At 46.4% G+C, this 26,674-nt stretch overlaps 11 non-coding genes across 11 annotated transcripts; all 11 read right to left on the minus strand.

The window, feature by feature from the left end:
• Nucleotides 1-1,348: 1,348 nt before the first annotated feature.
• TRNAA-CGC (transfer RNA alanine (anticodon CGC)) lies at nucleotides 1,349-1,420 on the minus strand. The gene has a single exon. It is a non-coding gene; the product is annotated as a tRNA-Ala (tRNA).
• Nucleotides 1,421-3,831: 2,411 nt separating this feature from the next.
• On the minus strand, nucleotides 3,832-3,903 carry TRNAA-CGC (transfer RNA alanine (anticodon CGC)). The gene has a single exon. It is a non-coding gene; the product is annotated as a tRNA-Ala (tRNA).
• Nucleotides 3,904-6,301: 2,398 nt separating this feature from the next.
• On the minus strand, nucleotides 6,302-6,373 carry TRNAA-CGC (transfer RNA alanine (anticodon CGC)). Its single transcript has one exon. It is a non-coding gene; the product is annotated as a tRNA-Ala (tRNA).
• Nucleotides 6,374-8,789: 2,416 nt separating this feature from the next.
• On the minus strand, nucleotides 8,790-8,861 carry TRNAA-CGC (transfer RNA alanine (anticodon CGC)). Its single transcript has one exon. It is a non-coding gene; the product is annotated as a tRNA-Ala (tRNA).
• Nucleotides 8,862-11,255: 2,394 nt separating this feature from the next.
• Nucleotides 11,256-11,327, minus strand: TRNAA-CGC (transfer RNA alanine (anticodon CGC)). Its single transcript has one exon. It is a non-coding gene; the product is annotated as a tRNA-Ala (tRNA).
• A 2,421-nt stretch (nucleotides 11,328-13,748) lies between these two features.
• On the minus strand, nucleotides 13,749-13,820 carry TRNAA-CGC (transfer RNA alanine (anticodon CGC)). Its single transcript has one exon. It is a non-coding gene; the product is annotated as a tRNA-Ala (tRNA).
• A 2,429-nt stretch (nucleotides 13,821-16,249) lies between these two features.
• TRNAA-CGC (transfer RNA alanine (anticodon CGC)) lies at nucleotides 16,250-16,321 on the minus strand. The gene has a single exon. It is a non-coding gene; the product is annotated as a tRNA-Ala (tRNA).
• A 2,400-nt stretch (nucleotides 16,322-18,721) lies between these two features.
• TRNAA-CGC (transfer RNA alanine (anticodon CGC)) lies at nucleotides 18,722-18,793 on the minus strand. Its single transcript has one exon. It is a non-coding gene; the product is annotated as a tRNA-Ala (tRNA).
• A 2,435-nt stretch (nucleotides 18,794-21,228) lies between these two features.
• TRNAA-CGC (transfer RNA alanine (anticodon CGC)) lies at nucleotides 21,229-21,300 on the minus strand. Its single transcript has one exon. It is a non-coding gene; the product is annotated as a tRNA-Ala (tRNA).
• Nucleotides 21,301-23,700: 2,400 nt separating this feature from the next.
• TRNAA-CGC (transfer RNA alanine (anticodon CGC)) lies at nucleotides 23,701-23,772 on the minus strand. The gene has a single exon. It is a non-coding gene; the product is annotated as a tRNA-Ala (tRNA).
• Nucleotides 23,773-26,183: 2,411 nt separating this feature from the next.
• Nucleotides 26,184-26,255, minus strand: TRNAA-CGC (transfer RNA alanine (anticodon CGC)). Its single transcript has one exon. It is a non-coding gene; the product is annotated as a tRNA-Ala (tRNA).
• Between the last annotated feature and the right edge of the window lie 419 nt (nucleotides 26,256-26,674).

Here is a 26,674-nt window from a genome sequence, read left to right on the forward strand (position 1 = left end):
GTATTTGCTGGCTAGTGGAAAGCAACGTGGACCCACCACTCTATAGCTCTGCCGTCATGAGTGTCCCTAGCACACTCGGCAGATGTCGCTTCTCTAGGCAGACAAGCAGTGGAATTCTGCGGAAGGTCAATGGTGCTTCCATTGGTTTTGCCACTAGGCGATCCATTGCAGCCCTAGAATGAAGCATAACCCGCTGAATGCATTCAGGGTGTTCTGCGGTGGGAAAGGTCAGAGGGGGTGATAGTTGGTGAGCGTGCACAGCACCTCAGAATGATACCACTGCCTAGCAGGGGGACCGGTGGAGACACTATTCTCAGCCAATGCCCCTCTGTCTGAACGAGTCTGCTTTGTGTCATCCCGGTAAGAGATCAGGCTAACAGGCTTCCAATGAAAAAAGCAGACATCACACTGAAGCATGGTGCACCGTGCATGTCCACAATCATCGGCTCCAAAGAGAAGACGTTCAGCAACAGGATTTAGCATGGCAAAAGACCACATCATCCTAATTCCCATGTACAGGAAAAAAGCCCACACTTGAAGAAACATATCATATGGAGATGCCGGGGATCGAACCTGTGGCCTCATACTTCCAAAGCAGGTGCTCTACCACTGAGTTACTTCCCCGCTGCCAGCAAGGACCTATGAAATCTACCAGATGCTGGCTGGCTGCTTGGGACTAACAGCGCCCAGAACTGATGGTAACTGTCGAATTGGAGTTTCCAAATGGCGGACTTCATTTTACAGCCACCTGTTTCTGGTTGTCCATAGAAACATGCAGAAAAGCTGCCCCCCCCCCTGCAATCCCCCTGATCAACTAATGAAAAATATCAATATGTTCAAGGCTTTTGCTTTTAGAAGCCGGAGATAGGCCCCAGCAGCAGAGCTGGTAGGATATTCCAGCTCAAAACTTACAAGTTACAGAACCTGATCAACTTAGGTTGACAACAGAGGTACATCTGTGGCCACATCCAGTGAAAACAAATTATTTTTAAAGCTAGCCATCATATGCTACAAAGGTACAATGGTGGAGCTATACATTCGGAACCAAAACAATCGACTGAAAAGAAACGCAAGGCAATGCCAATCCTTTCACGATTCTGCACGGTTAAAACTGTGGTGTGATGGTACTCTCTTTGCATTTCTATTTGTAGTGATTGTGAAGGCATACAGGATGTTGACACTGGCAGGGACGCAAACCTCACTGATATATTACAGGCAGGTTTGCGATACGGGCACCAGCGTTTTCTCAGACAAATAGATATGAATGTCGATGATCCTATAATCATGGCCCGAGTTGCAGTGTGAAATACAAAATAACCGGGACAAAATCACACTGATGTTCATGAAATGGAGATGCCGGGGATTGAACCCGGGACCTCACACATGCGAAGCATGCGCTCTACCACTGAGCTACATCCCCTCGGTGTGCGGTGAGTCTGTCCTGCAGACATCTTTTCCTGGGAGAATTCTTCCGGTCAAAGTATGCTGCCAACTGAAGCACTAGCAATAGACCAGGGAAAACGGGAGCAAGACTGGAAAAGCACATGGTCACACTGAAGCAGTGTGCATTATGCTTCTCCATAAGAGATGACTTCCAGGGGAAGTATTCCACCAGAGGATTACCGTGCACAAAGAGCCATCTAGTGGACAGAGACCATATGACAGTCAAAAAAAGGGAAACAATTGGAGATGCCAGGGATTGGACCCGGGGCCTCATACATGCAAAACAAGTCCTCTACCACTGAGCTACATCCCCTCGGTATGCAGTGTGTCTGTCCTGCAGACATAATTTTCAGGGAGAACTCTTCTGGTCAAAACATTCTGCCGCGTGAAGCACTAGCAAAAGAGCAGGGAAAACTGGAGCAAGAATGGAAAACCACATGGTCACACTGAAGCAGTGTGCATTTTGCTTCTCCATAAGAGATGACTTCCAGGGGAAGATTTCCACCAGAGGATTACTGTGCTCAAAGGGCCATCTAGTGGATAGAGATCATTTGACAGTCAAAAAGAGAAACAAGTGGAAATGCCCCGGGTCCTCATACATGCAAAGCATGCGCTCTACAACTGAGCTACATCCCCGCTGAGAGGACACTTCCTCATCACACCTAAAAGCTTCAGGAGGGAGTGGGCTAAGTAAGGAAAGGGGTTTGCAGTAGTGCATATGAAAAAACATGACAACTGCCAAATTACATCTTACTACTTACAATGACAAAGTTAAAGCGCCAGGTCGATCTCATCACGTTGGTGCCTGAGACATCACATAATGTGACACGGCCATCTCGGATAGATGCCCCAGATTTGAGAAGTGTAGTTATGGAGAAAAAATAAATAAATATATATATATATATATATATATATATATATATATATATATGTATGTCTTCAAACACCAAAAATGAGATAGCACCATTTCGCGCAGGAATTCCTCCAGCCGAAAGCCCACAAATGTTGCTAGATAGACTGACACCTCTTTCGGATGTCCTTCTGTATTTGCTGGCTAGTGGAAAGCAACGTGGACCCACCACTCTATAGCTCTGCCGTCATGAGTGTCCCTAGCACACTCGGCAGATGTCGCTTCTCTAGGCAGACAAGCAGTGGAATTCTGCGGAAGGTCAATGGTGCTTCCATTGGTTTTGCCACTAGGCGATCCATTGCAGCCCTAGAATGAAGCATAACCCGCTGAATGCATTCAGGGTGTTCTGCGGTGGGAAAGGTCAGAGGGGGTGATAGTTGGTGAGCGTGCACAGCACCTCAGAATGATACCACTGCCTAGCATGGGGACCGGTGGAGACACTATTCTCAGCCAATGCCCCTCTGTCTGAACGAGTCTGCTTTGTGTCATCCCGGTAAGAGATCAGGCTAACAGGCTTCCAATGAAAAAAGCAGACATCACACTGAAGCATGGTGCACCGTGCATGTCCACAATCATCGGCTCCAAAGAGAAGACGTTCAGCAACAGGATTTGGTATGGCAAAAGACCACATCATCCTAATTCCCATGTACAGGAAAAAGCCCACACTTGAAGAAACATATCATATGGAGATGCCGGGGATCGAACCTGTGGCCTCACACTTCCAAAGCAGGTGCTCTACCACTGAGTTACATCCCCGCTGCCAGCAAGGACCTATGAAATCTACCGGATGCTGGCTGGCTGCTTGGGACTAACAGCGCCCAGAACTGATGGTAACTGTCGAATTGGAGTTTCCAAATGGCGGACTTCATTTTAGAGCCACCTGTTTCTGGTTGTCCATAGAAACATGCAGAAAAGCTGCCCCCCCCTGCAATCCCCCTGATCAACTAATGAAAAATATCAATATGTTCAAGGCTTTTGCTTTTAGAAGCCGGAGATAGGCCCCAGCAGCAGAGCTGGTAGGATATTCCAGCTCAAAACTAACAAGTTACAGAACCTGATCAACTTAGGTTGACAACAGAGGTACATCTGTGGCCACATCCAGTGAAAACAAATTATTTTTAAAGCTAGGCATCATATGCTAGAAAGGTACAATGGTGGAGCTATACATTCGGAACCAAAACAATCGACTGAAAAGAAACGCAAGGCAATGTCAATCCTTTCACGATTCTGCACAGTTAAAACTGTGGTGTGATGGTACTCTCTGTGCATTTCGATTTGTAGTGATTGTGAAGGCATACAGGATGTTGACACTGGCAGGGACGCAAACCTCACTGATATATTACAGGCAGGTTTGCGATACGGGCACCAGCGTTTTCTCAGACAAATAGATATGAATGTCGATGATCCTATAATCATGGCCCGAGTTGCAGTGTGAAATACAAAATAACCGGGACAAAATCACACTGATGTTTATGAAATGGAGATGCAGGGGATTGAACCCGGGACCTCACACATGCGAAGCATGCGCTCTACCACTGAGCTACATCCCCTCGGTGTGCGGTGAGTCTGTCCTGCAGACATCTTTTCCTGGGAGAATTCTTCCGGTCAAAGTATGCTGCCAACTGAAGCACTAGCAATAGACCAGGGAAAACGGGAGCAAGACTGGAAAAGCACATGGTCACACTGAAGCAGTGTGCATTATGCTTCTCCATAAGAGATGACTTCCAGGGGAAGTATTCCACCAGAGGATTACCGTGCACAAAGAGCCATCTAGTGGACAGAGACCATATCACAGTCAAAAAAAGGGAAACAATTGGAGATGCCAGGGATTGGACCCGGGGCCTCATACATGCAAAACAAGTGCTCTACCACTGAGCTACATCCCCTCGGTATGCAGTGTGTCTGTCCTGCAGACATAATTTTCAGGGAGAACTCTTCTGGTCAAAACATTCTGCCGCGTGAAGCACTAGCAAAAGAGCAGGGAAAACTGGAGCAAGAATGGAAAACCACATGGTCACACTGAAGCAGTGTGCATTTTGCTTCTCCATAAGAGATGACTTCCAGGGGAAGATTTCCACCAGAGGATTACTGTGCTCAAAGGGCCATCTAGTGGATAGAGATCATTTGACAGTCAAAAAGAGAAACAAGTGGAAATGCCCCGGGTCCTCATACATGCAAAGCATGCGCTCTACAACTGAGCTACATCCCCGCTGAGAGGACACTTCCTCATCACACCTAAAAGCTTCAGGAGGGAGTGGGCTAAGTAAGGAAAGGGGTTTGCAGTAGTGCATATGAAAAAACATGACAACTGCCAAATTACATCTTACTACTTACAATGACAAAGTTAAAGCGCCAGGTCGATCTCATCACGTTGGTGCCTGAGACATCACATAATGTGACACGGCCATCTCGGATAGATGCCCCAGATTTGAGAAGTGTAGTTATGGAGAAAAAATAAATAAATATATATATATATATATATATATATATATGTATGTCTTCAAACACCAAAAATGAGATAGCACCATTTCGCGCAGGAATTCCTCCAGCCGAAAGCCCACAAATGTTGCTAGATAGACTGACACCTCTTTCGGATGTCCTTCTGTATTTGCTGGCTAGTGGAAAGCAACGTGGACCCACCACTCTATAGCTCTGCCGTCATGAGTGTCCCTAGCACACTCGGCAGATGTCGCTTCTCTAGGCAGACAAGCAGTGGAATTCTGCGGAAGGTCAATGGTGCTTCCATTGGTTTTGCCACTAGGCGATCCATTGCAGCCCTAGAATGAAGCATAACCCGCTGAATGCATTCAGGGTGTTCTGCGGTGGGAAAGGTCAGAGGGGGTGATAGTTGGTGAGCGTGCACAGCACCTCAGAATGATACCACTGCCTAGCATGGGGACCGGTGGAGACACTATTCTCAGCCAATGCCCCTCTGTCTGAACGAGTCTGCTTTGTGTCATCCCGGTAAGAGATCAGGCTAACAGGCTTCCAATGAAAAAAGCAGACATCACACTGAAGCATGGTGCACCGTGCATGTCCACAATCATCGGCTCCAAAGAGAAGACGTTCAGCAACAGGATTTGGTATGGCAAAAGACCACATCATCCTAATTCCCATGTACAGGAAAAAGCTCACACTTGAAGAAACATATCATATGGAGATGCCGGGGATCGAACCTGTGGCCTCACACTTCCAAAGCAGGTGCTCTACCACTGAGTTACATCCCCGCTGCCAGCAAGGACCTATGAAATCTACCGGATGCTGGCTGGCTGCTTGGGACTAACAGCGCCCAGAACTGATGGTAACTGTCGAATTGGAGTTTCCAAATGGCGGACTTCATTTTAGAGCCACCTGTTTCTGGTTGTCCATAGAAACATGCAGAAAAGCTGCCCCCCCTGCAATCCCCCTGATCAACTAATGAAAAATATCAATATGTTCAAGGCTTTTGCTTTTAGAAGCCGGAGATAGGCCCCAGCAGCAGAGCTGGTAGGATATTCCAGCTCAAAACTAACAAGTTACAGAACCTGATCAACTTAGGTTGACAACAGAGGTACATCTGTGGCCACATCCAGTGAAAACAAATTATTTTTAGAGCTAGGCATCATATGCTAGAAAGGTACAATGGTGGAGCTATACATTCGGAACCAAAACAATCGACTGAAAAGAAACGCAAGGCAATGTCAATCCTTTCACGATTCTGCACAGTTAAAACTGTGGTGTGATGGTACTCTCTGTGCATTTCTATTTGTAGTGATTGTGAAGGCATACAGGATGTTGACACTGGCAGGGACGCAAACCTCACTGATATATTACAGGCAGGTTTGCGATACGGGCACCAGCGTTTTCTCAGACAAATAGATATGAATGTCGATGATCCTATAATCAAGGCCCGAGTTGCAGTGTGAAATACAAAATAACCGGGACAAAATCACACTGATGTTTATGAAATGGAGATGCAGGGGATTGAACCCGGGACCTCACACATGCGAAGCATGCGCTCTACCACTGAGCTACATCCCCTCGGTGTGCGGTGAGTCTGTCCTGCAGACATCTTTTCCTGGGAGAATTCTTCCGGTCAAAGTATGCTGCCAACTGAAGCACTAGCAATAGACCAGGGAAAACGGGAGCAAGACTGGAAAAGCACATGGTCACACTGAAGCAGTGTGCATTATGCTTCTCCATAAGAGATGACTTCCAGGGGAAGTATTCCACCAGAGGATTACCGTGCACAAAGAGCCATCTAGTGGACAGAGACCATATGACAGTCAAAAAAAGGGAAACAATTGGAGATGCCAGGGATTGGACCCGGGGCCTCATACATGCAAAACAAGTGCTCTACCACTGAGCTACATCCCCTCGGTATGCAGTGTGTCTGTCCTGCAGACATAATTTTCAGGGAGAACTCTTCTGGTCAAAACATTCTGCCGCGTGAAGCACTAGCAAAAGAGCAGGGAAAACTGGAGCAAGAATGGAAAACCACATGGTCACACTGAAGCAGTGTGCATTTTGCTTCTCCATAAGAGATGACTTCCAGGGGAAGATTTCCACCAGAGGATTACTGTGCTCAAAGGGCCATCTAGTGGATAGAGATCATTTGACAGTCAAAAAGAGAAACAAGTGGAAATGCCCCGGGTCCTCATACATGCAAAGCATGCGCTCTACAACTGAGCTACATCCCCGCTGAGAGGACACTTCCTCATCACACCTAAAAGCTTCAGGAGGGAGTGGGCTAAGTAAGGAAAGGGGTTTGCAGTAGTGCATATGAAAAAACATGACAACTGCCAAATTACATCTTACTACTTACAATGACAAAGTTAAAGCGCCAGGTCGATCTCATCACGTTGGTGCCTGAGACATCACATAATGTGACACGGCCATCTCGGATAGATGCCCCAGATTTGAGAAGTGTAGTTATGGAGAAAAAATAAATAAATAAATATATTTATATATATATATATATATATATATATATATATATATGTATGTCTTCAAACACCAAAAATGAGATAGCACCATTTCGCGCAGGAATTCCTCCAGCCGAAAGCCCACAAATGTTGCTAGATAGACTGACACCTCTTTCGGATGTCCTTCTGTATTTGCTGGCTAGTGGAAAGCAACGTGGACCCACCACTCTATAGCTCTGCCGTCATGAGTGTCCCTAGCACACTCGGCAGATGTCGCTTCTCTAGGCAGACAAGCAGTGGAATTCTGCGGAAGGTCAATGGTGCTTCCATTGGTTTTGCCACTAGGCGATCCATTGCAGCCCTAGAATGAAGCATAACCCGCTGAATGCATTCAGGGTGTTCTGCGGTGGGAAAGGTCAGAGGGGGTGATAGTTGGTGAGCGTGCACAGCACCTCAGAATGATACCACTGCCTAGCATGGGGACCGGTGGAGACACTATTCTCAGCCAATGCCCCTCTGTCTGAACGAGTCTGCTTTGTGTCATCCCGGTAAGAGATCAGGCTAACAGGCTTCCAATGAAAAAAGCAGACATCACACTGAAGCATGGTGCACCGTGCATGTCCACAATCATCGGCTCCAAAGAGAAGACGTTCAGCAACAGGATTTAGTATGGCAAAAGACCACATCATCCTAATTCCCATGTACAGGAAAAAGCCCACACTTGAAGAAACATATCATATGGAGATGCCGGGGATCGAACCTGTGGCCTCACACTTCCAAAGCAGGTGCTCTACCACTGAGTTACATCCCCGCTGCCAGCAAGGACCTATGAAATCTACCAGATGCTGGCTGGCTGCTTGGGACTAACAGCGCCCAGAACTGATGGTAACTGTCGAATTGGAGTTTCCAAATGGCGGACTTCATTTTAGAGCCACCTGTTTCTGGTTGTCCATAGAAACATGCAGAAAAGCTGCCCCCCCTGCAATCCCCCTGATCAACTAATGAAAAATATCAATATGTTCAAGGCTTTTGCTTTTAGAAGCCGGAGATAGGCCCCAGCAGCAGAGCTGGTAGGATATTCCAGCTCAAAACTAACAAGTTACAGAACCTGATCAACTTAGGTTGACAACAGAGGTACATCTGTGGCCACATCCAGTGAAAACAAATTATTTTTAAAGCTAGGCATCATATGCTAGAAAGGTACAATGGTGGAGCTATACATTCGGAACCAAAACAATCGACTGAAAAGAAACGCAAGGCAATGTCAATCCTTTCACGATTCTGCACAGTTAAAACTGTGGTGTGATGGTACTCTCTGTGCATTTCTATTTGTAGTGATTGTGAAGGCATACAGGATGTTGACACTGGCAGGGACGCAAACCTCACTGATATATTACAGGCAGGTTTGCGATACGGGCACCAGCGTTTTCTCAGACAAATAGATATGAATGTCGATGATCCTATAATCATGGCCCGAGTTGCAGTGTGAAATACAAAATAACCGGGACAAAATCACACTGATGTTTATGAAATGGAGATGCAGGGGATTGAACCCGGGACCTCACACATGCGAAGCATGCGCTCTACCACTGAGCTACATCCCCTCGGTGTGCGGTGAGTCTGTCCTGCAGACATCTTTTCCTGGGAGAATTCTTCCGGTCAAAGTATGCTGCCAACTGAAGCACTAGCAATAGACCAGGGAAAACGGGAGCAAGACTGGAAAAGCACATGGTCACACTGAAGCAGTGTGCATTATGCTTCTCCATAAGAGATGACTTCCAGGGGAAGTATTCCACCAGAGGATTACCGTGCACAAAGAGCCATCTAGTGGACAGAGACCATATGACAGTCAAAAAAAGGGAAACAATTGGAGATGCCAGGGATTGGACCCGGGGCCTCATACATGCAAAACAAGTGCTCTACCACTGAGCTACATCCCCTCGGTATGCAGTGTGTCTGTCCTGCAGACATCATTTTCAGGGAGAACTCTTCTGGTCAAAACATTCTGCCGCGTGAAGCACTAGCAAAAGAGCAGGGAAAACTGGAGCAAGAATGGAAAACCACATGGTCACACTGAAGCAGTGTGCATTTTGCTTCTCCATAAGAGATGACTTCCAGGGGAAGATTTCCACCAGAGGATTACTGTGCTCAAAGGGCCATCTAGTGGATAGAGATCATTTGACAGTCAAAAAGAGAAACAAGTGGAAATGCCCCGGGTCCTCATACATGCAAAGCATGCGCTCTACAACTGAGCTACATCCCCGCTGAGAGGACACTTCCTCATCACACCTAAAAGTTTCAGGAGGGAGTGGGCTAAGTAAGGAAAGGGGTTTGCAGTAGTGCATATGAAAAAACATGACAACTGCCAAATTACATCTTACTACTTACAATGACAAAGTTAAAGCGCCAGGTCGATCTCATCACGTTGGTGCCTGAGACATCACATAATGTGACACGGCCATCTCGGATAGATGCCCCTGATTTGAGAAGTGTAGTTATGGAGAAAAAATAAATAAATATATATATATATATATATATATATGTATGTCTTCAAACACCAAAAATGAGATAGCACCATTTCGCGCAGGAATTCCTCCAGCCGAAAGCCCACAAATGTTGCTAGATAGACTGACACCTCTTTCGGATGTCCTTCTGTATTTGCTGGCTAGTGGAAAGCAACGTGGACCCACCACTCTATAGCTCTGCCGTCATGAGTGTCCCTAGCACACTCGGCAGATGTCGCTTCTCTAGGCAGACAAGCAGTGGAATTCTGCGGAAGGTCAATGGTGCTTCCATTGGTTTTGCCACTAGGCGATCCATTGCAGCCCTAGAATGAAGCATAACCCGCTGAATGCATTCAGGGTGTTCTGCGGTGGGAAAGGTCAGAGGGGGTGATAGTTGGTGAGCGTGCACAGCACCTCAGAATGATACCACTGCCTAGCATGGGGACCGGTGGAGACACTATTCTCAGCCAATGCCCCTCTGTCTGAACGAGTCTGCTTTGTGTCATCCCGGTAAGAGATCAGGCTAACAGGCTTCCAATGAAAAAAGCAGACATCACACTGAAGCATGGTGCACCGTGCATGTCCACAATCATCGGCTCCAAAGAGAAGACGTTCAGCAACAGGATTTAGTATGGCAAAAGACCACATCATCCTAATTCCCATGTACAGGAAAAAGCCCACACTTGAAGAAACATATCATATGGAGATGCCGGGGATCGAACCTGTGGCCTCACACTTCCAAAGCAGGTGCTCTACCACTGAGTTACATCCCCGCTGCCAGCAAGGACCTATGAAATCTACCAGATGCTGGCTGGCTGCTTGGGACTAACAGCGCCCAGAACTGATGGTAACTGTCGAATTGGAGTTTCCAAATGGCGGACTTCATTTTAGAGCCACCTGTTTCTGGTTGTCCATAGAAACATGCAGAAAAGCTGCCCCCCCTGCAATCCCCCTGATCAACTAATGAAAAATATCAATATGTTCAAGGCTTTTGCTTTTAGAAGCCGGAGATAGGCCCCAGCAGCAGAGCTGGTAGGATATTCCAGCTCAAAACTAACAAGTTACAGAACCTGATCAACTTAGGTTGACAACAGAGGTACATCTGTGGCCACATCCAGTGAAAACAAATTATTTTTAAAGCTAGGCATCATATGCTAGAAAGGTACAATGGTGGAGCTATACATTCGGAACCAAAACAATCGACTGAAAAGAAACGCAAGGCAATGTCAATCCTTTCACGATTCTGCACAGTTAAAACTGTGGTGTGATGGTACTCTCTGTGCATTTCTATTTGTAGTGATTGTGAAGGCATACAGGATGTTGACACTGGCAGGGACGCAAACCTCACTGATATATTACAGGCAGGTTTGCGATACGGGCACCAGCGTTTTCTCAGACAAATAGATATGAATGTCGATGATCCTATAATCATGGCCCGAGTTGCAGTGTGAAATACAAAATAACCGGGACAAAATCACACTGATGTTTATGAAATGGAGATGCAGGGGATTGAACCCGGGACCTCACATATGCGAAGCATGCGCTCTACCACTGAGCTACATCCCCTCGGTGTGCGGTGAGTCTGTCCTGCAGACATCTTTTCCTGGGAGAATTCTTCCGGTCAAAGTATGCTGCCAACTGAAGCACTAGCAATAGACCAGGGAAAACGGGAGCAAGACTGGAAAAGCACATGGTCACACTGAAGCAGTGTGCATTATGCTTCTCCATAAGAGATGACTTCCAGGGGAAGTATTCCACCAGAGGATTACCGTGCACAAAGAGCCATCTAGTGGACAGAGACCATATGACAGTCAAAAAAAGGGAAACAATTGGAGATGCCAGGGATTGGACCCGGGGCCTCATACATGCAAAACAAGTGCTCTACCACTGAGCTACATCCCCTCGGTATGCAGTGTGTCTGTCCTGCAGACATCATTTTCAGGGAGAACTCTTCTGGTCAAAACATTCTGCCGCGTGAAGCACTAGCAAAAGAGCAGGGAAAACTGGAGCAAGAATGGAAAACCACATGGTCACACTGAAGCAGTGTGCATTTTGCTTCTCCATAAGAGATGACTTCCAGGGGAAGATTTCCACCAGAGGATTACTGTGCTCAAAGGGCCATCTAGTGGATAGAGATCATTTGACAGTCAAAAAGAGAAACAAGTGGAAATGCCCCGGGTCCTCATACATGCAAAGCATGCGCTCTACAACTGAGCTACATCCCCGCTGAGAGGACACTTCCTCATCACACCTAAAAGCTTCAGGAGGGAGTGGGCTAAGTAAGGAAAGGGGTTTGCAGTAGTGCATATGAAAAAACATGACAACTGCCAAATTACATCTTACTACTTACAATGACAAAGTTAAAGCGCCAGGTCGATCTCATCACGTTGGTGCCTGAGACATCACATAATGTGACACGGCCATCTCGGATAGATGCCCCAGATTTGAGAAGTGTAGTTATGGAGAAAAAATAAATAATATATATATATATATATATATATATATATATATATATATATATATATATATATGTATGTCTTCAAACACCAAAAATGCGATAGCACCATTTCGCGCAGGAAGTCCTCCAGCCGAAAGCCCACAAATGTTGCTAGATAGACTGACACCTCTTTCGGATGTCCTTCTGTATTTGCTGGCTAGTGGAAAGCAACGTGGACCCACCACTCTATAGCTTTGCCGTCATGAGTGTCCCTAGCACACTCTGCAGATGTCGCTTCTCTAGGCAGACAAGCAGTGGAATTCTGCGGAAGGTCAATGGTGCTTCCATTGGTTTTGCCACTAGGCGATCCATTGCAGCCCTAGAATGAAGCATAACCCGCTGAATGCATTCAGGGTGTTCTGCGGTGGGAAAGGTCAGAGGGGGTGATAGTTGGTGAGCGTGCACAGCACCTCAGAATGATACCACTGCCTAGCATGGGGACCGGTGGAGACACTATTCTCAGCCAATGCCCCTCTGTCTGAACGAGTCTGCTTTGTGTCATCCCGGTAAGAGATCAGGCTAACAGGCTTCCAATGAAAAAAGCAGACATCACACTGAAGCATGGTGCACCGTGCATGTCCACAATCATCGGCTCCAAAGAGAAGACGTTCAGCAACAGGATTTAGTATGGCAAAAGACCACATCATCCTAATTCCCATGTACAGGAAAAAGCCCACACTTGAAGAAACTTATCATATGGAGATGCCGGGGATCGAACCTGTGGCCTCACACTTCCAAAGCAGGTGCTCTACCACTGAGTTACATTCCGGCTGCCAGCAAGGACCTATGAAATCTACCAGATGCTGGCTGGCTGCTTGGGACTAACAGCGCCCAGAACTGATGGTAACTGTCGAATTGGAGTTTCCAAATGGCGGACTTCATTTTAGAGCCACCTGTTTCTGGTTGTCCATAGAAACATGCAGAAAAGCTGCCCCCCCTGCAATCCCCCTGATCAACTAATGAAAAATATCAATATGTTCAAGGCTTTTGCTTTTAGAAGCCGGAGATAGGCCCCAGCAGCAGAGCTGGTAGGATATTCCAGCTCAAAACTAACAAGTTACAGAACCTGATCAACTTAGGTTGACAACAGAGGTACATCTGTGGCCACATCCAGTGAAAACAAATTATTTTTAAAGCTAGGCATCATATGCTAGAAAGGTACAATGGTGGAGCTATACATTCGGAACCAAAACAATCGACTGAAAAGAAACGCAAGGCAATGTCAATCCTTTCACGATTCTGCACAGTTAAAACTGTGGTGTGATGGTACTCTCTGTGCATTTCTATTTGTAGTGATTGTGAAGGCATACAGGATGTTGACACTGGCAGGGACGCAAACCTCACTGATATATTACAGGCAGGTTTGCGATACGGGCACCAGCGTTTTCTCAGACAAATAGATATGAATGTCGATGATCCTATAATCATGGCCCGAGTTGCAGTGTGAAATACAAAATAACCGGGACAAAATCACACTGATGTTTATGAAATGGAGATGCAGGGGATTGAACCCGGGACCTCACACATGCGAAGCATGCGCTCTACCACTGAGCTACATCCCCTCGGTGTGCGGTGAGTCTGTCCTGCAGACATCTTTTCCTGGGAGAATTCTTCCGGTCAAAGTATGCTGCCAACTGAAGCACTAGCAATAGACCAGGGAAAACGGGAGCAAGACTGGAAAAGCACATGGTCACACTGAAGCAGTGTGCATTATGCTTCTCCATAAGAGATGACTTCCAGGGGAAGTATTCCACCAGAGGATTACCGTGCACAAAGAGCCATCTAGTGGACAGAGACCATATGACAGTCAAAAAAAGGGAAACAATTGGAGATGCCAGGGATTGGACCCGGGGCCTCATACATGCAAAACAAGTGCTCTACCACTGAGCTACATCCCCTCGGTATGCAGTGTGTCTGTCCTGCAGACATCATTTTCAGGGAGAACTCTTCTGGTCAAAACATTCTGCCGCGTGAAGCACTAGCAAAAGAGCAGGGAAAACTGGAGCAAGAATGGAAAACCACATGGTCACACTGAAGCAGTGTGCATTTTGCTTCTCCATAAGAGATGACTTCCAGGGGAAGATTTCCACCAGAGGATTACTGTGCTCAAAGGGCCATCTAGTGGATAGAGATCATTTGACAGTCAAAAAGAGAAACAAGTGGAAATGCCCCGGGTCCTCATACATGCAAAGCATGCGCTCTACAACTGAGCTACATCCCCGCTGAGAGGACACTTCCTCATCACACCTAAAAGCTTCAGGAGGGAGTGGGCTAAGTAAGGAAAGGGGTTTGCAGTAGTGCATATGAAAAAACATGACAACTGCCAAATTACATCTTACTACTTACAATGACAAAGTTAAAGCGCCAGGTCGATCTCATCACGTTGGTGCCTGAGACATCACATAATGTGACACGGCCATCTCGGATAGATGCCCCAGATTTGAGAAGTGTAGTTATGGAGAAAAAATAAATAAATATATATATATATATATATATATATATATATATATATATATATATATATATATATATATGTATGTCTTCAAACACCAAAAATGCGATAGCACCATTTCGCGCAGGAAGTCCTCCAGCCGAAAGCCCACAAATGTTGCTAGATAGACTGACACCTCTTTCGGATGTCCTTCTGTATTTGCTGGCTAGTGGAAAGCAACGTGGACCCACCACTCTATAGCTCTGCCGTCATGAGTGTCCCTAGCACACTCGGCAGATGTCGCTTCTCTAGGCAGACAAGCAGTGGAATTCTGCGGAAGGTCAATGGTGCTTCCATTGGTTTTGCCACTAGGCGATCCATTGCAGCCCTAGAATGAAGCATAACCCGCTGAATGCATTCAGGGTGTTCTGCGGTGGGAAAGGTCAGAGGGGGTGATAGTTGGTGAGCGTGCACAGCACCTCAGAATGATACCACTGCCTAGCATGGGGACCGGTGGAGACACTATTCTCAGCCAATGCCCCTCTGTCTGAACGAGTCTGCTTTGTGTCATCCCGGTAAGAGATCAGGCTAACAGGCTTCCAATGAAAAAAGCAGACATCACACTGAAGCATGGTGCACCGTGCATGTCCACAATCATCGGCTCCAAAGAGAAGACGTTCAGCAACAGGATTTAGTATGGCAAAAGACCACATCATCCTAATTCCCATGTACAGGAAAAAGCCCACACTTGAAGAAACTTATCATATGGAGATGCCGGGGATCGAACCTGTGGCCTCACACTTCCAAAGCAGGTGCTCTACCACTGAGTTACATTCCCGTTGCCAGAAAGGACCTATGAAATCTACCAGATGCTGGCTGGCTGCTTGGGACTAACAGCGCCCAGAACTGATGGTAACTGTCGAATTGGAGTTTCCAAATGGCGGACTTCATTTTAGAGCCACCTGTTTCTGGTTGTCCATAGAAACATGCAGAAAAGCTGCCCCCCCTGCAATCCCCCTGATCAACTAATGAAAAATATCAATATGTTCAAGGCTTTTGCTTTTAGAAGCCGGAGATAGGCCCCAGCAGCAGAGCTGGTAGGATATTCCAGCTCAAAACTAACAAGTTACAGAACCTGATCAACTTAGGTTGACAACAGAGGTACATCTGTGGCCACATCCAGTGAAAACAAATTATTTTTAAAGCTAGGCATCATATGCTAGAAAGGTACAATGGTGGAGCTATACATTCGGAACCAAAACAATCGACTGAAAAGAAACGCAAGGCAATGTCAATCCTTTCACGATTCTGCACAGTTAAAACTGTGGTGTGATGGTACTCTCTGTGCATTTCTATTTGTAGTGATTGTGAAGGCATACAGGATGTTGACACTGGCAGGGACGCAAACCTCACTGATATATTACAGGCAGGTTTGCGATACGGGCACCAGCGTTTTCTCAGACAAATAGATATGAATGTCGATGATCCTATAATCATGGCCCGAGTTGCAGTGTGAAATACAAAATAACCGGGACAAAATCACACTGATGTTTATGCAAATGGAGATGCCGGGGATTGAACCCGGGACCTCATACATGCGATGCATGCGCTCTACCGCTGAGCTACATCCCCTCGGTGTGTGGTGAGTCTGTCCTGCAGACATCTTTTCCTGGGAGAATTCTTCCGGTCAAAGTATGCTGCCAACTGAAGCACTAGCAAAAGACCAGGGAAAACGGGAGCAAGACTGGAAAAGCACATGGTCACACTGAAGCAGTGTGCATTATGCTTCTCCATAAGAGATGACTTCCAGGGGAAGTATTCCACCAGAGGATTACCGTGCTCAAAGAGCCATCTAGTGGACAGAGACCATATGACAGTCAAAAAAAGGGAAACAATTGGAGATGCCAGGGATTGGACCCGGGGCCTCATACATGCAAAACAAGTGCTCTACCACTGAGCTACATCCCCTCGGTATGCAGTGTGTCTGTCCTGCAGACATAATTTTCAGGGAGAACTCTTCTGGTCAAAACATTCTGCCGAGTGAAGCACTAGCAAAAGAGCAGGGAAAACTGGAGCAAGAATGGAAAACCACATGGTCACACTGAAGCAGTGTGCATTTTGCTTCTCCATAAGAGATGACTTCCAGGGGAAGATTTCCACCAGAGGATTACTGTGCTCAAAGGGCCATCTAGTGGATAGAGATCATTTGACAGTCAAAAAGAGAAACAAGTGGAAATGCCCCGGGTCCTCATACATGCAAAGCATGCGCTCTACCACTGAGCTACATCCCTGCTGAGAGGACACTTCCTCATCACACCTAAAAGCTTCAGGAGGGAGTGGGCTAAGTAAGGAAAGGGGTTTGCAGTAGTGCATATGAAAAAACATGACAACTGCCAAATTACATCTTACTACTTACAATGACAAAGTTAAAGCGCCAGGTCGATCTCATCACGTTGGTGCCTGAGACATCACATAATGTGACACGGCCATCTCGGATAGATGCCCCAGATTTGAGAAGTGTAGTTATGGAGAAAAAATAAATAAATATATATATATATATATATATATATATATATGTATGTCTTCAAACACCAAAAATGAGATAGCACCATTTCGCGCAGGAATTCCTCCAGCCGAAAGCCCACAAATGTTGCTAGATAGACTGACACCTCTTTCGGATGTCCTTCTGTATTTGCTGGCTAGTGGAAAGCAACGTGGACCCACCACTCTATAGCTCTGCCGTCATGAGTGTCCCTAGCACACTCGGCAGATGTCGCTTCTCTAGGCAGACAAGCAGTGGAATTCTGCGGAAGGTCAATGGTGCTTCCATTGGTTTTGCCACTAGGCGATCCATTGCAGCCCTAGAATGAAGCATAACCCGCTGAATGCATTTAGGGTGTTCTGCGGTGGGAAAGGTCAGAGGGGGTGATAGTTGGTGAGCGTGCACAGCACCTCAGAATGATACCACTGCCTAGCATGGGGACCGGTGGAGACACTATTCTCAGCCAATGCCCCTCTGTCTGAACGAGTCTGCTTTGTGTCATCCCGGTAAGAGATCAGGCTAACAGGCTTCCAATGAAAAAAGCAGACATCACACTGAAGCATGGTGCACCGTGCATGTCCACAATCATCGGCTCCAAAGAGAAGACGTTCAGCAACAGGATTTAGTATGGCAAAAGACCACATCATCCTAATTCCCATGTACAGGAAAAAGCCCACACTTGAAGAAACATATCATATGGAGATGCCGGGGATCGAACCTGTGGCCTCACACTTCCAAAGCAGGTGCTCTACCACTGAGTTACATCCCCGCTGCCAGCAAGGACCTATGAAATCTACCAGATGCTGGCTGGCTGCTTGGGACTAACAGCGCCCAGAACTGATGGTAACTGTCGAATTGGAGTTTCCAAATGGCGGACTTCATTTTAGAGCCACCTGTTTCTGGTTGTCCATAGAAACATGCAGAAAAGCTGCCCCCCCTGCAATCCCCCTGATCAACTAATGAAAAATATCAATATGTTCAAGGCTTTTGCTTTTAGAAGCCGGAGATAGGCCCCAGCAGCAGAGCTGGTAGGATATTCCAGCTCAAAACTAACAAGTTACAGAACCTGATCAACTTAGGTTGACAACAGAGGTACATCTGTGGCCACATCCAATGAAAACAAATTATTTTTAAAGCTAGGCATCATATGCTAGAAAGGTACAATGGTGGAGCTATACATTCGGAACCAAAACAATCGACTGAAAAGAAACGCAAGGCAATGCCAATCCTTTCACGATTCTGCACAGTTAAAACTGTGGTGTGATGGTACTCTCTGTGCATTTCTATTTGTAGTGATTGTGAAGGCATACAGGATGTTGACACTGGCAGGGACGCAAACCTCACTGATATATTACAGGCAGGTTTGCGATACGGGCACCAGCGTTTTCTCAGACAAATAGATATGAATGTCGATGATCCTATAATCATGGCCCGAGTTGCAGTGTGAAATACAAAATAACCGGGACAAAATCACACTGATGTTTATGAAATGGAGATGCAGGGGATTGAACCCGGGACCTCACACATGCGAAGCATGCGCTCTACCACTGAGCTACATCCCCTCGGTGTGCGGTGAGTCTGTCCTGCAGACATCTTTTCCTGGGAGAATTCTTCCGGTCAAAGTATGCTGCCAACTGAAGCACTAGCAATAGACCAGGGAAAACGGGAGCAAGACTGGAAAAGCACATGGTCACACTGAAGCAGTGTGCATTATGCTTCTCCATAAGAGATGACTTCCAGGGGAAGTATTCCACCAGAGGATTACCGTGCACAAAGAGCCATCTAGTGGACAGAGACCATATGACAGTCAAAAAAAGGGAAACAATTGGAGATGCCAGGGATTGGACCCGGGGCCTCATACATGCAAAACAAGTGCTCTACCACTGAGCTACATCCCCTCGGTATGCAGTGTGTCTGTCCTGCAGACATCATTTTCAGGGAGAACTCTTCTGGTCAAAACATTCTGCCGCGTGAAGCACTAGCAAAAGAGCAGGGAAAACTGGAGCAAGAATGGAAAACCACATGGTCACACTGAAGCAGTGTGCATTTTGCTTCTCCATAAGAGATGACTTCCAGGGGAAGATTTCCACCAGAGGATTACTGTGCTCAAAGGGCCATCTAGTGGATAGAGATCATTTGACAGTCAAAAAGAGAAACAAGTGGAAATGCCCCGGGTCCTCATACATGCAAAGCATGCGCTCTACAACTGAGCTACATCCCCGCTGAGAGGACACTTCCTCATCACACCTAAAAGCTTCAGGAGGGAGTGGGCTAAGTAAGGAAAGGGGTTTGCAGTAGTGCATATGAAAAAACATGACAACTGCCAAATTACATCTTACTACTTACAATGACAAAGTTAAAGCGCCAGGTCGATCTCATCACGTTGGTGCCTGAGACATCACATAATGTGACACGGCCATCTCGGATAGATGCCCCAGATTTGAGAAGTGTAGTTATGGAGAAAAAATAAATAAATATATATATATATATATATATATATATATATATATATATATATATATATATATATATATATATATGTATGTCTTCAAACACCAAAAATGCGATAGCACCATTTCGCGCAGGAAGTCCTCCAGCCGAAAGCCCACAAATGTTGCTAGATAGACTGACACCTCTTTCGGATGTCCTTCTGTATTTGCTGGCTAGTGGAAAGCAACGTGGACCCACCACTCTATAGCTCTGCCGTCATGAGTGTCCCTAGCACACTCGGCAGATGTCGCTTCTCTAGGCAGACAAGCAGTGGAATTCTGCGGAAGGTCAATGGTGCTTCCATTGGTTTTGCCACTAGGCGATCCATTGCAGCCCTAGAATGAAGCATAACCCGCTGAATGCATTCAGGGTGTTCTGCGGTGGGAAAGGTCAGAGGGGGTGATAGTTGGTGAGCGTGCACAGCACCTCAGAATGATACCACTGCCTAGCATGGGGACCGGTGGAGACACTATTCTCAGCCAATGCCCCTCTGTCTGAACGAGTCTGCTTTGTGTCATCCCGGTAAGAGATCAGGCTAACAGGCTTCCAATGAAAAAAGCAGACATCACACTGAAGCATGGTGCACCGTGCATGTCCACAATCATCGGCTCCAAAGAGAAGACGTTCAGCAACAGGATTTAGTATGGCAAAAGACCACATCATCCTAATTCCCATGTACAGGAAAAAGCCCACACTTGAAGAAACTTATCATATGGAGATGCCGGGGATCGAACCTGTGGCCTCACACTTCCAAAGCAGGTGCTCTACCACTGAGTTACATTCCCGTTGCCAGAAAGGACCTATGAAATCTACCAGATGCTGGCTGGCTGCTTGGGACTAACAGCGCCCAGAACTGATGGTAACTGTCGAATTGGAGTTTCCAAATGGCGGACTTCATTTTAGAGCCACCTGTTTCTGGTTGTCCATAGAAACATGCAGAAAAGCTGCCCCCCCTGCAATCCCCCTGATCAACTAATGAAAAATATCAATATGTTCAAGGCTTTTGCTTTTAGAAGCCGGAGATAGGCCCCAGCAGCAGAGCTGGTAGGATATTCCAGCTCAAAACTAACAAGTTACAGAACCTGATCAACTTAGGTTGACAACAGAGGTACATCTGTGGCCACATCCAGTGAAAACAAATTATTTTTAAAGCTAGGCATCATATGCTAGAAAGGTACAATGGTGGAGCTATACATTCGGAACCAAAACAATCGACTGAAAAGAAACGCAAGGCAATGTCAATCCTTTCACGATTCTGCACAGTTAAAACTGTGGTGTGATGGTACTCTCTGTGCATTTCTATTTGTAGTGATTGTGAAGGCATACAGGATGTTGACACTGGCAGGGACGCAAACCTCACTGATATATTACAGGCAGGTTTGCGATACGGGCACCAGCGTTTTCTCAGACAAATAGATATGAATGTCGATGATCCTATAATCATGGCCCGAGTTGCAGTGTGAAATACAAAATAACCGGGACAAAATCACACTGATGTTTATGCAAATGGAGATGCCGGGGATTGAACCCGGGACCTCATACATGCGATGCATGCGCTCTACCGCTGAGCTACATCCCCTCGGTGAGTGGTGAGTCTGTCCTGCAGACATCTTTTCCTGGGAGAATTCTTCCGGTCAAAGTATGCTGCCAACTGAAGCACTAGCAAAAGACCAGGGAAAACGGGAGCAAGACTGGAAAAGCACATGGTCACACTGAAGCAGTGTGCATTATGCTTCTCCATAAGAGATGACTTCCAGGGGAAGTATTCCACCAGAGGATTACCGTGCTCAAAGAGCCATCTAGTGGACAGAGACCATATGACAGTCAAAAAAAGGGAAACAATTGGAGATGCCAGGGATTGGACCCGGGGCCTCATACATGCAAAACAAGTGCTCTACCACTGAGCTACATCCCCTCGGTATGCAGTGTGTCTGTCCTGCAGACATAATTTTCAGGGAGAACTCTTCTGGTCAAAACATTCTGCCGAGTGAAGCACTAGCAAAAGAGCAGGGAAAACTGGAGCAAGAATGGAAAACCACATGGTCACACTGAAGCAGTGTGCATTTTGCTTCTCCATAAGAGATGACTTCCAGGGGAAGATTTCCACCAGAGGATTACTGTGCTCAAAGGGCCATCTAGTGGATAGAGATCATTTGACAGTCAAAAAGAGAAACAAGTGGAAATGCCCCGGGTCCTCATACATGCAAAGCATGCGCTCTACCACTGAGCTACATCCCTGCTGAGAGGACACTTCCTCATCACACCTAAAAGCTTCAGGAGGGAGTGGGCTAAGTAAGGAAAGGGGTTTGCAGTAGTGCATATGAAAAAACATGACAACTGCCAAATTACATCTTACTACTTACAATGACAAAGTTAAAGCGCCAGGTCGATCTCATCACGTTGGTGCCTGAGACATCACATAATGTGACACGGCCATCTCGGATAGATGCCCCAGATTTGAGAAGTGTAGTTATGGAGAAAAAATAAATAAATATATATATATATATATATATATATATATATGTATGTCTTCAAACACCAAAAATGAGATAGCACCATTTCGCGCAGGAATTCCTCCAGCCGAAAGCCCACAAATGTTGCTAGATAGACTGACACCTCTTTCGGATGTCCTTCTGTATTTGCTGGCTAGTGGAAAGCAACGTGGACCCACCACTCTATAGCTCTGCCGTCATGAGTGTCCCTAGCACACTCGGCAGATGTCGCTTCTCTAGGCAGACAAGCAGTGGAATTCTGCGGAAGGTCAATGGTGCTTCCATTGGTTTTGCCACTAGGCGATCCATTGCAGCCCTAGAATGAAGCATAACCCGCTGAATGCATTTAGGGTGTTCTGCGGTGGGAAAGGTCAGAGGGGGTGATAGTTGGTGAGCGTGCACAGCACCTCAGAATGATACCACTGCCTAGCATGGGGACCGGTGGAGACACTATTCTCAGCCAATGCCCCTCTGTCTGAACGAGTCTGCTTTGTGTCATCCCGGTAAGAGATCAGGCTAACAGGCTTCCAATGAAAAAAGCAGACATCACACTGAAGCATGGTGCACCGTGCATGTCCACAATCATCGGCTCCAAAGAGAAGACGTTCAGCAACAGGATTTAGTATGGCAAAAGACCACATCATCCTAATTCCCATGTACAGGAAAAAGCCCACACTTGAAGAAACATATCATATGGAGATGCCGGGGATCGAACCTGTGGCCTCACACTTCCAAAGCAGGTGCTCTACCACTGAGTTACATCCCCGCTGCCAGCAAGGACCTATGAAATCTACCAGATGCTGGCTGGCTGCTTGGGACTAACAGCGCCCAGAACTGATGGTAACTGTCGAATTGGAGTTTCCAAATGGCGGACTTCATTTTAGAGCCACCTGTTTCTGGTTGTCCATAGAAACATGCAGAAAAGCTGCCCCCCCTGCAATCCCCCTGATCAACTAATGAAAAATATCAATATGTTCAAGGCTTTTGCTTTTAGAAGCCGGAGATAGGCCCCAGCAGCAGAGCTGGTAGGATATTCCAGCTCAAAACTAACAAGTTACAGAACCTGATCAACTTAGGTTGACAACAGAGGTACATCTGTGGCCACATCCAATGAAAACAAATTATTTTTAAAGCTAGGCATCATATGCTAGAAAGGTACAATGGTGGAGCTATACATTCGGAACCAAAACAATCGACTGAAAAGAAACGCAAGGCAATGCCAATCCTTTCACGATTCTGCACAGTTAAAACTGTGGTGTGATGGTACTCTCTGTGCATTTCTATTTGTAGTGATTGTGAAGGCATACAGGATGTTGACACTGGCAGGGACGCAAACCTCACTGATATATTACAGGCAGGTTTGCGATACGGGCACCAGCGTTTTCTCAGACAAATAGATATGAATGTCGATGATCCTATAATCATGGCCCGAGTTGCAGTGTGAAATACAAAATAACCGGGACAAAATCACACTGATGTTTATGAAATGGAGATGCAGGGGATTGAACCCGGGACCTCACACATGCGAAGCATGCGCTCTACCACTGAGCTACATCCCCTCGGTGTGCGGTGAGTCTGTCCTGCAGACATCTTTTCCTGGGAGAATTCTTCCGGTCAAAGTATGCTGCCAACTGAAGCACTAGCAATAGACCAGGGAAAACGGGAGCAAGACTGGAAAAGCACATGGTCACACTGAAGCAGTGTGCATTATGCTTCTCCATAAGAGATGACTTCCAGGGGAAGTATTCCACCAGAGGATTACCGTGCACAAAGAGCCATCTAGTGGACAGAGACCATATGACAGTCAAAAAAAGGGAAACAATTGGAGATGCCAGGGATTGGACCCGGGGCCTCATACATGCAAAACAAGTGCTCTACCACTGAGCTACATCCCCTCGGTATGCAGTGTGTCTGTCCTGCAGACATAATTTTCAGGGAGAACTCTTCTGGTCAAAACATTCTGCCGCGTGAAGCACTAGCAAAAGAGCAGGGAAAACTGGAGCAAGAATGGAAAACCACATGGTCACACTGAAGCAGTGTGCATTTTGCTTCTCCATAAGAGATGACTTCCAGGGGAAGATTTCCACCAGAGGATTACTGTGCTCAAAGGGCCATCTAGTGGATAGAGATCATTTGACAGTCAAAAAGAGAAACAAGTGGAAATGCCCCGGGTCCTCATACATGCAAAGCATGCGCTCTACAACTGAGCTACATCCCCGCTGAGAGGACACTTCCTCATCACACCTAAAAGCTTCAGGAGGGAGTGGGCTAAGTAAGGAAAGGGGTTTGCAGTAGTGCATATGAAAAAACATGACAACTGCCAAATTACATCTTACTACTTACAATGACAAAGTTAAAGCGCCAGGTCGATCTCATCACGTTGGTGCCTGAGACATCACATAATGTGACACGGCCATCTCGGATAGATGCCCCAGATTTGAGAAGTGTAGTTATGGAGAAAAAATAAATAAATATATATATATATATATATATATATATATATATATATATATGTATGTCTTCAAACACCAAAAATGAGATAGCACCATTTCGCGCAGGAATTCCTCCAGCCGAAAGCCCACAAATGTTGCTAGATAGACTGACACCTCTTTCGGATGTCCTTCTGTATTTGCTGGCTAGTGGAAAGCAACGTGGACCCACCACTCTATAGCTCTGCCGTCATGAGTGTCCCTAGCACACTCGGCAGATGTCGCTTCTCTAGGCAGACAAGCAGTGGAATTCTGCGGAAGGTCAATGGTGCTTCCATTGGTTTTGCCACTAGGCGATCCATTGCAGCCCTAGAATGAAGCATAACCCGCTGAATGCATTCAGGGTGTTCTGCGGTGGGAAAGGTCAGAGGGGGTGATAGTTGGTGAGCGTGCACAGCACCTCAGAATGATACCACTGCCTAGCATGGGGACCGGTGGAGACACTATTCTCAGCCAATGCCCCTCTGTCTGAACGAGTCTGCTTTGTGTCATCCCGGTAAGAGATCAGGCTAACAGGCTTCCAATGAAAAAAGCAGACATCACACTGAAGCATGGTGCACCGTGCATGTCCACAATCATCGGCTCCAAAGAGAAGACGTTCAGCAACAGGATTTAGTATGGCAAAAGACCACATCATCCTAATTCCCATGTACAGGAAAAAGCCCACACTTGAAGAAACTTATCATATGGAGATGCCGGGGATCGAACCTGTGGCCTCACACTTCCAAAGCAGGTGCTCTACCACTGAGTTACATTCCCGCTGCCAGCAAGGACCTATGAAATCTACCAGATGCTGGCTGGCTGCTTGGGACTAACAGCGCCCAGAACTGATGGTAACTGTCGAATTGGAGTTTCCAAATGGCGGACTTCATTTTAGAGCCACCTGTTTCTGGTTGTCCATAGAAACATGCAGAAAAGCTGCCCCCCCTGCAATCCCCCTGATCAACTAATGAAAAATATCAATATGTTCAAGGCTTTTGCTTTTAGAAGCCGGAGATAGGCCCCAGCAGCAGAGCTGGTAGGATATTCCAGCTCAAAACTAACAAGTTACAGAACCTGATCAACTTAGGTTGACAACAGAGGTACATCTGTGGCCACATCCAGTGAAAACAAATTATTTTTAAAGCTAGGCATCATATGCTAGAAAGGTACAATGGTGGAGCTATACATTCGGAACCAAAACAATCGACTGAAAAGAAACGCAAGGCAATGTCAATCCTTTCACGATTCTGCACAGTTAAAACTGTGGTGTGATGGTACTCTCTGTGCATTTCTATTTGTAGTGATTGTGAAGGCATACAGGATGTTGACACTGGCAGGGACGCAAACCTCACTGATATATTACAGGCAGGTTTGCGATACGGGCACCAGCGTTTTCTCAGACAAATAGATATGAATGTCGATGATCCTATAATCATGGCCCGAGTTGCAGTGTGAAATACAAAATAACCGGGACAAAATCACACTGATGTTTATGCAAATGGAGATGCCGGGGATTGAACCCGGGACCTCATACATGCGATGCATGCGCTCTACCGCTGAGCTACATCCCCTCGGTGTGTGGTGAGTCTGTCCTGCAGACATCTTTTCCTGGGAGAATTCTTCCGGTCAAAGTATGCTGCCAACTGAAGCACTAGCAAAAGACCAGGGAAAACGGGAGCAAGACTGGAAAAGCACATGGTCACACTGAAGCAGTGTGCATTATGCTTCTCCATAAGAGATGACTTCCAGGGGAAGTATTCCACCAGAGGATTACCGTGCTCAAAGAGCCATCTAGTGGACAGAGAACATATGACAGTCAAAAAAAGGGAAACAATTGGAGATGCCAGGGATTGGACCCGGGGCCTCATACATGCAAAACAAGTGCTCTACCACTGAGCTACATCCCCTCGGTATGCAGTGTGTCTGTCCTGCAGACATAATTTTCAGGGAGAACTCTTCTGGTCAAAACATTCTGCCGAGTGAAGCACTA

Source organism: Ambystoma mexicanum, chromosome 12 (genome assembly GCF_040938575.1).
Source record: "Ambystoma mexicanum isolate Mex_15411 chromosome 12, UKY_AmexF1_1, whole genome shotgun sequence".
Classification (NCBI taxonomy): Eukaryota; Metazoa; Chordata; class Amphibia; order Caudata; family Ambystomatidae; genus Ambystoma; species Ambystoma mexicanum.